Source organism: Hydractinia symbiolongicarpus, chromosome 7, assembly GCF_029227915.1.
Source record: "Hydractinia symbiolongicarpus strain clone_291-10 chromosome 7, HSymV2.1, whole genome shotgun sequence".
Classification (NCBI taxonomy): domain Eukaryota; kingdom Metazoa; phylum Cnidaria; class Hydrozoa; order Anthoathecata; family Hydractiniidae; genus Hydractinia; species Hydractinia symbiolongicarpus.
Window position 1 is genome coordinate 16,158,358 of NC_079881.1, and position 10,660 is coordinate 16,169,017.

The window sequence follows — 10,660 nt, forward strand, 5'->3', positions numbered from 1 at the left end:
TGACTTAAAGAAGAACTAAGGAAAAAAACTACATATATGTTTTATGTAATAAAAACATTCTTACATATCAAGAAAACAACATGGTATAAAAAAATTTAAATTTTCGCATTATATTATGTGTAAATTTTCTCCCAAAAAGTAATAATTACATTAAACGTCGCGCGATTATTGAACAAAAGCCAACTTGGTTCTTACTTATTGTGTTGATTTGTGACGTCAGACGGCGTAGGTAGCTTAGCCAGGACTTGTGAGGATGCACTCACTTCTTGGTCTTTAAAGAAAGATTACAATTTATCGCGGGGTTTGAGCGATGAAGAAGACAAGTTAAATTCCAGTAGAACAACATCATCGTAGAAAAACTAATTTTTTAACAATATAAAATCACTTCCAGTACACTTTATTGCGCATAATCGTTTGAAGTTCTATTTTTAAGTCTAGCAAATTAAATGAAGCACCTGTAGTTGTCATTCAAGATGTTTTGATATGAAAATAACACAAGAAAAAATTCATAATAAAGTTGTGTACACGCAATACTTAATTTTTTCAAGTGGTAACTTATGTCTAAAACTCAAAACTATACTTATAACGGTGAAACATTATTTTATTTAAATAAGGATATTTACAAACTTGTTCCCGGCGCCTGTTGTTCGAGACAAAATGGCCCTGAAGGAGGCCTTATCACGTGACCCTCAAATGCACAGTTTTTTTGGGTGTAATATTCAATGAGATTTGTCTCAATGAACCAAAGTTTTATATATAATCTTGCAGGGCTAAGCGAGCTCGGTGTTTTACGTCAGAGATACGTGCGGCGAGTTTATTTGATTCCTCTCACACGCAACACACAAATTGCTCGCATATTGCCCTTGATCGTTTTCTAAATGTATAAATATACAATCATGTTATTTAGGCTGTTCCCAGCGGGCATAGGACGTTATAATAACGTCATATTTTGGTTACATTTTGGTCATGACGTCCTGTGACCAAAATACGACGTTACAGGACGTCGCCGAGTATGACGTTAATTTATGGACGTTTTTATAACGTTATAATGACGTCAGAAAATAAGGGGATTTTTAGGTCTAGCCATAAACGTTTTGATTGATAACGACGTCAGCATTTGTGACATCTTTTTTTTAGTAACTTGAAGAAATCTAAGCAATTTAGTTATGTGTATTTTACTGAATTGTTTGACTGGTCGTGTCATTCTAGGTGCCTGACTGAAAGTAGCTAGGCAGAAATTTAACTTCATATTAACATTTATATTTTTTATTTATTTTGGTTGAACTTTCTCATTTACTGTAGGTTCATATCTGTCTGCTTTTATATGATGAAAAAGATTTTGCTGTATGAATCCCAAAGTTGCTTTTTATTATTATTTTGCACAAAATCTGTTTTAAAAAGGTTAACTGAAATGGCGTGCCTTTACATGTGGATGAAAGGGGCTTTAAATAAACAGTTTGAAACTCTTGATAAACACAAAAAGTGACACCCTTCGTAATCCACGTTGGTATTCGGCAATTGCTGAGGTAAATGCCAACGTGTTAACAAAATTCTTTAATTCGCTGTTGTTCTTTCTTAAAAATTTTATATTTTTTTCCCGACAAGGACGCAAACTCCTTGCATACTATAAGGTTTTTTGAATAAGCCCCTTGGGAGCTTAATTGTCAGAATTGTGTTTTTCTGATCATTGGAGCCTATTGAAAGGGAAGGCTTATTGGAAGGAGGGAGCTTAATGAAGTACTTATGGCAGCATACTTTGCCATATTTAACATAGATGGATAGCCATATACGTTGTGTGTTAAATACTATGGCTAACTATAAGCCCTGAAAGGAATGGTTTATCTGTCTAGGAATAATTCAAAGGCATTATAAACGACTAGCTAACAGTCAACAGTTCAGACTGTCCAAGTTGACCGATAAACTAACCAGCAAAAATATGTTAATGATGTGATCAGTTAATCTTAAAGTAATGATATTTTCGAATCCGGGTTAACATTATCAAATTTTAAGACAGAAAACAAATAACTTTTAAGGAAACCAAATGAATTATTTTGAAAAAATGTCTTAGAAGGAAATTTAGAAAACCAAATGGTTATTAGAACAGGATTTATTGTAATTATAAGTTTTTAAATTTAGAGTTTGACGGCGATATTTAACTGCAGTGAAACATTTTCACCTCAGTTGATTTGCGTGGTTATTTTCTCATAAATCATCAGTAATTTGGCTATTAATAGAGGCAGTTGTACTTAATGTATAAACTTGGATAGATTTTAGTGCTGAATTCAAATATGTTGAAATATATCAGAAAATGTAAAGCACGCTAACTCCGAGTTATAAAAGGCTTGTAAATCTTTCACTGAACTTTACAGCTACTGACACATATGACTATGCTAGCTAAACGTTTGAAGCACTTGTAATTGGTTTTTGTGAGGTTTTATTACTTGAAAAAAGTCTACAGCATCCTTTGGATATCGTTCAGCTTTAAACAAAACCGATATCTGAAGTTTTGAAGTACATAACTCACAAATCTAGTGATGTGTACAGCTACAGCAAGTCATAAAAAATAACGAAGGCTTGATGGGATTGGTTTTACCCTTGCGGTTAGATATGTGACTATAAAAGCTTAAAATAAATTGTTTTAACACTAAAGCAACTTTTAAAACCATATCTGAAAAGACTTTCAACTTAACTAGCCATAAATAATTTCAAATCCAACATAAGATGAAGCAGGAGGTACTGCTTCACTGCAAGCGCCTGTTGCCTCAACAGTTTCCTAGTTTCAAAAAGTACACTCTCGTTTCCATTTACGGCAAAAATAGATATGGAAATAGGTGTATTGACACTTTTTCATCACATTAATATCCTGGAAACGAGGTTGCCTTTAGTCAGACCCGCATCCACACCTCTTTTGGTTGTTTTTTGTACGTTCAAAACAATGAGAGCTTGAGAAATAAAACAAATACATTACCTATTTTTATTAATTTTTTTAAAGGAAAAAACTTTCACGGGTAAAACGTTTTGTGGTACCAAAATCACCACGAAAGTTAATTTCTGAAATTTGCAGGTTGTACATATATTTTAAGTCAAAAAAATTATTGAAAAAGAGAAAATAATGATTATGTCTTAATTTTCTGCACCTGTAATGAAACTGTCTAGCTGGTTCCTGTTACCTTTTCCAGTGCCGTCATGCCTTGCCTACCCTTGCCCTGTGCTTTGGTGGTTCCTTTTTCTGGAGCTTTGCCATTTGCCTTGCCAGCCCTTAGCACGCATTTGCCTCCCCCTGAGTTGTCTGTCTCTGCCTGCCCCTGCCATGCTGGTTCCTTTTTCTCTAGCCTTACCGTTTCCATTGCCTTGCCAGCGCTTAACATGCCTTTACCTACCCTTTCCAATATCTGGTGCCTGCCTTGCTGATTTCTTTTCCTATTGCCTTGCCGTTTTCCTTGCCTGCCTTTGCCGTGCTTATTGTCTTTGCCTTGGCAACTTCTTTGCAACTCTTTCGATATTGATAAAGTGTAATTTCCATTTTTTGTGTACATATCTGCTGGTCTTTAAAATCCTGTCTCAGTCCGGAAAATACACATTTTGATCATGTGACCTGCCTGAAACGTTGCCTTTTTAAAACTAGCAATAACAGTTTTCACGATGTCGGCCTTTTTTCCTATTTAAAAGTATCATAACTTTGGACTTTAGAGTTAGTTAATCTCTCATTTTTTCATTTTTTCATACTCATTAAAATAGTATTAAATTCGAATGAACATATCGAAGTAAAAAAAATGAACTGAAGTACCCACTTGCAGAAAAAAAATAAAACAATTAAGATGTGACCAGCGCAATTATGGCATTATTGATTCGTTATTCGTACCAATTACTAAAGGAAGATTCACCTGCTGTTGTGCTTGTTGCAATGCCTAATTTTTTGTTCAGTCCTTAAATGACAACATCAGATAATTCGCCACAAAATTATTGTGACACTTGTTTGGAAATCCAAAGTAAGCAATCTTCATTTAGAATGCATACTATTACTTTTTTTTTCAAAAGACAAATACAATATAAAATCGTGAAAATATTAAAATATAGCTATTTACAATATACTTAAAAAGAAAAAAATATATATTCAAAAAAAATTCTTAAAAACACTTTAAAAGGACAAAGTTAAAAACAAAAGCAAACAAACAAAAAGGAAAACAGAAGCAAATCATAAACAAGTTAAAAACAAAAATCGAATAAGCCAAGACGATGAGTATAGGCGAGAGACTACCACTATACCAATCACTTGTGTCAAAATTTCAAATCTCAAAACATAGTTGCTTTAAAAGAATTCAACATGATATCTACACCAACGTCTGTGTTGTTTGGTATTTTCCATGGCACTCTCGAACCTCTTACGCATAAAATTGTTGACTTTAAAATTTCGAAGAAAAATTTTTGTTTGGAACCATGTAATCACTGTTGGGTAGTCTTCGTTTTGTTTTATAGAGAGTTTTTTTGCAAGTTCTTGAAGAAAAACGTGACATTCGACACTCCATTTGTACCCGTCACAAGCAGTGTGAAAGTACCATGTTCAACATTTATTATCCTTTCATTATATGATCTCTTCTTCTCGCTTTCTTGATCATGAAAGGTTTTCGTTGTGGATTGATTTTTGTAGCATTTGGAGTTTACGTGTGTGATACAGACATCGAAAAATGCCGTTTGCCAATGTCGCCAAAAATCATTCGCCTTTATATCCAGTCGAGATTCGTCACTTCTGTTTGCTGATTTCAAACGTAAATGTTCGTTTGTGAATGGAATAAGGTGTGGTTCAGCTTCTACGTTGTGACATGTACGATTAAGTAACGATGTTAGTAAGTCACGAACGTTATCATGTCTTTTCGATACAAATTCACCTTGCTTGCACGAAAGAGCATGATTGACAGTAAAGGCATCTCCACATGTGCAAAACTTGGTAACCCTTTCAATGGTAAATTGTAACGGAGTCTTAAAGCGTCACTGAATTCCTCTTTATTCAAATCAAGCCCTGGTTGTTCAATAGGCATGGCGTTCAACAATGAACTCGCCCCTTTGTCACGAGTTTTCTCAAACAAATAAATCCTCTGGTATAATTGAGTCAACATGGTCAATTTTCTCTTTCAATAGAGCTTCTTTTGCCTTGGAATGTTCTTTATTCAGTTCCTTGGTTGTTTTACCATCGCAACTACCGGAAAACATGATATTACTTTGAGATATTATCGATTCCACATGTGATTTGGTTATTAACTGTGATCCTGCAAATTGAAGTTGTGACTCTTGCGTTAAAATTGGGATACCTAAGCCATCATCGCTTGGTGATAACGAAAGCAATGCTTTAAAGTATTCTGGTAGCGGTTCATCCTGCGCAAAGATTGTCGGCAGAAAGTGATCGTTCAATACGTTCTCAATTTGTTCCGAATAGTTTTCAAAACCCTGTATTTTTAAAAGAACTTCAAAGCGGCTGATAGCTTTCCTTCCATTACAAGTTTTGAAAAGATTTTGGAAGTGTCTTCAAAGGATCTTTTTTTTTCGATGAAACAAACTTGTGCTGGATTGTTTTATTTGCTCTGAACAATAAACTCAAATCACCATTCCGCCACATCTCTAACCTCCTCAACATACATCCAGCGTGTTCTTTCGTTTTAGATCTAGGTGAAGGTTTTTGTAGAATAAGAGTGGGTAGCACCATGAACGCTTTTAAGGAAACAGAGTTTAATTTTGCAATTACAACTATTGAAGTGTTTCAGCCAATACATCAACGCTTTTATGTACATTTTCCCAGCTTTACCGGTAGGAACGTTGAAAATATTTCTTCGAAAATGCATAATTTCATTATAGATGTTATTTATCGTTTTTATAAATTCTGCATAATATACATTATACATATTCCCCAAAAATCGTTATCAAACTCGAGTATGTTTTTTGGAATGATATCAATGGGTGGTAAATTGGCTTCATTGATGGTATTCACTAAATCCGATGTAAATTGTGACGGAGTGTCTTTTTCGGGTGAATCCTCTGCACATAACTGCAATTGTCGTTTTGTACACGAGTTCATATGACGTTTCAAGCCATGAGTACTTCTACAAACCTTTTTACAATGTGAGCATGTATGTTTTGTAATTACTTTAAGATTCACCAATAATGATCGTATTTGTTGTTGATTACTCTAATTCGACAATCATTAAGCAAATAAACAAAAACATAAGATGTAGAGTTATAAGAGAAAGTTATGGAAAAACATGAATTAAAATTTTGTGGTGATATCAATAAACTTCTGTAACTTATCAACGATAGATTAATAATACTCCAATCTTCGATTTCCTTTTCAGTAACAAAACGGCAAACAATCAACTCAAAAACAAACACCAATATATCACTAAATTTCAACAATTTTTATCCATTTACTCTATATACGCGAGAGCTTGAAATAACACGTATGCTTGCCGTTAGATGAAAAAGTAGACTATGCATACCATTACTTCTTTCTTCTTAGTATTAATCAGACGAGCAGCAATGTAACGTGTAGCAGTATTAATTAAATGAAAAGTCCATAATTTTCCTTTCCCTGCCTCTTTAAGATCCATACGTATAATATTATTAGAATCATGAAACGAGAGAATTATCTACATGTCTGTCGTACGGTTTCTAATACAACTTGCAAAACTCACAATTATCACCGCAATTTTTTACAACTTTAGAAAGAAACCCTTAGAATGTCAAAATAGACGACCAAATAACACCGTGAAGGAGAACTGACATGTTTGTGTTTAAGTATTTTAATAAAACAGATCTCCCGGTAATTATTGCTATGCTGTATTACATCATGCCACTGATGGACGTGTCTAATCGTCTATTTTCATCAGCAGATTTAGAGAGAACATGCGGGGAGTAGTTTGATGCTGTATTGATAATAGAAGTGTGTAGAACGAAATACCGAAGAGAAGAGGAATTGACCTAAAGAAAGTAAAAGTTACTTTCCTGCGTAGTGGAACATAACGATAAAGCGCGTTAGTTCGAAAATAGTAAATTTGTCTAAATTTTTTAACGTTGTATTTCTCAATATTTATGTGTTTTTTTTTTTTTGTAGTTGTAAAAATATTTCTTATTGATCGTAAAATTAATTAATTGCCTACCCCAACCGAAGAATTATTTTAATCTATTTCATACATGGCCATGTTTTCATGCTTTCGTTATCTTTTGACTAACATTCAATGTGCACACACTTTTGTGCACACGATTTTTATCAGACAAGGTTTTCAGAGGAATGGAGTAGAATTACATTTGAAATTTATCATAGAAGAAGAAGTCTTAAGAAAATTTTAATAGTGAATAGACGAAGAAATAGATTATAACCCGAGCTACATAAGCTGCGTCATAACGTGAAGTTTCTTTTTAGAAATACGATGATCTTAACATTATCTTCTTTCCTTATTTCATTCACTGCGACCCCTCTTACAGCTTTCTGTGCCTTGCTTTTCATTTTTAAATAGACAACTAATTCTTGAAGTCCTGGTTCCTCTTTTATAAATCTCTGCTAAACTTCTATGCCATTGTTTCAGGGATTATAATCGCCGTCTGTACAACGATTGATGTCCGGAGTTGCTTTTATGTCACAGCAAACAACATTAAATAGTTTTATATCTTTTTATTTTTAACATCTGGTAAAACTTCTAATATTTTTTTTCCCCATTTGCTACGTATGTTAAACTCATATTGTCATCTTTAAATTAGCGAGATGTTTCTTCCCCGATGAAATCCGGTTTCACAACGATGACGCCCCACGATATTTTTTCTGGGACAACAAGATTACCAAAATTTCTGATTCTTCTGCAAGAATTTATTGGCTATTGCGTAAGTGTATGACTTTTAACTACTTTTCTTTTTGCCAATTGAGCATTTTCTAATACCTATTCACAAAAACTTCAAATTACTGTAACATCTATCACGTCCATTATTTTTATTAAGTTTATATTTTAATTTAAGAATAGGAAGACAGTATGCACCCCTGTCAGTTGCTAACTTACCATGTGTACTATGTGTTGTCAATCCTTCGTGTGCATAACTTATATCACTGTAAAGCTTTTAAACATCGTCTCAATCTAACCCAAAGCAAATAAACAATCGCAATGCACGTGTTTTTGTAAAAACGTCCAGACTGAATGTGAAACGACACTAATGTTTCAAACACGAATGATTAAAAGCAGAAACACGAATGTTTAAAAATACAAAAAAATCATTGTCATATATAGTTTTTCTATGATGTGAAACGTAAAAAATTATAACTTACTTACAATAAATCTACACATAAATTCTAATATAATTATATCAATAACTTTATCTATATCTTATATCTTTTTTATGCTTTACTTCAACTTTCTTTTTTTGTTTCAATTATTTTTTTTCGTCTTGTTGTTGATTCCTGCATGCTGGATCGTTATTTCCGAAAGCATCTTTGAAATGTCTCAACGTAACACGGCAGATCTCTCGTTAGCTATATTAGTTTAACGTTGATGGAAGTCTTTCTCACTTTAACTTGAATTTCTTTTCGGTCGAGGTGACAAATGTGACGCTTTTTACTTTTACTTTCCCCATTGATGAAGTTTGTTGACGTGCATTTGATGTTATGGGTTTACTTTTTGCTGGAATAACAGAAAACCAAATATAAGATAAGTCTTTATATCTCAGAGCTCTGTTTTTAAAGATAAGTCTTTATATCTCAGAGCTCTGTTTTTAAACTCTTGATATAAAAAAAACTTTAATTTTATATTTGTCTCTTGAGGTAAACTATTATTCTTTAAGATCATTAAATTAAACATATACGTTTCAGACAATAAGCTATAGTGAGACGGGGTCTAAAAAGCAAACTCTATGGAAGTGGATAGATGCACTCGTTTTAAACTATAACGCTAAAAGACATTAAGGAAGCCTTTTTTAGAGAATTTCATTAAAACACAACAGAAAAAAAAGGGGGGTTTTCAAATTTTTTTTACTATTTCAGCAAAATATTATACTTACAGTTGAATTTGCACGAAGAGGTTTGCATCTTGTTAATTCGATGACTGTCTCAGTTCTTATGTTTCTTCAGTAAATTTGTTTGTATCTTTTAGCAAATATCAGCACAATCATTTTTCCTATAAAAACCGAAAGCAATGAGTGGGTTACTGTACCTTCCAAACAGTAATCACAGATTAGTTTATCACACTAGCGATAGATATGATATAAAATATAATTAATGAAAGAAATTTTAAAATACACCTTCAAGAAAATGAATAAGGCTTAAAAGTTTCCAATGAAATGGAAATACAACTAAATAAAATTATTGTTTTTCTACACTACTGACATCATTTTTACTCGCTCGGATTACTAATGAACATCTAAAATAATTCATGTCTTTTAAATGACATGTTTTTATAACTTTCGTAGTAATAATCAAAAAATAGCAAATGAAAAAAATAAGAGCTTAGGAATGAATCGTTTACAATGTGTTTCTATGAAAGACAAGTAGAATCATATAAGTTCAGGTTTAACTCATATTCTCTTACATACATTATTGGATTTGTCTATTTCTTACAGCAACATCCATTTGAGAATAAAGTCATCTAATGTGGCAAAGATATTTTTTCCCTTAGTTAGTTTTTTACAGCTTATTGACACTTAGCAATTTTACGTGAAACTGTGCAATATAATACGTCTATTTACACTCGCATATATTAACAGACGGCTGCGCTTCATTCATTTTAAGAAATGGTGATGTCATCATTTTCTAAGTTTTACATCTGTTGATGATAAACTATAAGTAATTCCATATCGGATTACTAATTAATATCTAAAATAATTAATGTTTTATAAAAAATGGTTTCAAAGTAATGGTTAAAATATGACAATTAAAAAAGTAGCTAAGAGCTGAGGAATGAATCGTTCACAATGTGGTTCCACGAAAAAGATACCATGACTTCTAGTGCCGGTATTTTTACGTAAAAAAAACACTGCTTCGTTGGCTTTCTTTTTGAAAGTATAATTTTTTACCTGGTATCTACACTTTTACAACATGCGATGCAGTGTTGTACAATAATTTGAAAAACTTGTTAAAAGGGTCATGCATATTTTTGAAATAGGATAAAATGGGCTACACAAAAGTACCAAACATGAACTATCTACGTCTTGTCTTTAGCCACGGCTCAAATTTTGTGAAGCCGTTTATAGTTGTTGAGTGAAAAAGAAGGGTATTTTTTAAAACGTGGCATGCTGCAAAGTTTAAAAAGATTGATGGATACTTGTATTTACTATAAGCATGAGACGATTGTCAGGTAGTTCCAAACCTGAAGACAAAAAAGACAGCTTTTGTCAATTAATTTGTCAATGAAAAATAATACACACTACTACATTCCCCTTTATTGTCCTTTAAACATCCAAGATCGTATTCTACGAAAACGAATGAATTGATTTTTTGTTGTGTTGCGGATTCAAATATGTATGGGGTGTCCTTTCCATCTGTTCTTGACGCTTCATTTAGGTTTTCATGCGCACGTACACCCACATATTCACATATAAATATTACAAGCTGGGAGGAGAATACAGTCCTACAAATAAGATAAGGCCTATATCTTTGTAAACCATTTGATAGATGATCTACCCGCTGGTGTTTTAA

The 10,660-nt window shown here is 32.9% G+C and overlaps 1 long non-coding RNA gene across 2 annotated transcripts; it reads right to left on the minus strand.

The window, feature by feature from the left end:
- Window positions 1-8,251: 8,251 nt before the first annotated feature.
- On the minus strand, window positions 8,252-9,651 carry LOC130649631 (uncharacterized). 2 transcript variants are annotated; one of them, XR_008983078.1, is made up of 3 exons: window positions 9,559-9,651; window positions 9,028-9,143; window positions 8,252-8,651 (listed from the first exon to the last, which is right to left on the minus strand). It is a non-coding gene; the product is annotated as an uncharacterized LOC130649631 (long non-coding RNA). The 2 variants fall into 2 exon arrangements; XR_008983079.1 differs by lacking the exon at window positions 9,559-9,651 and adding an exon at window positions 9,268-9,443.
- Between the last annotated feature and the right edge of the window lie 1,009 nt (window positions 9,652-10,660).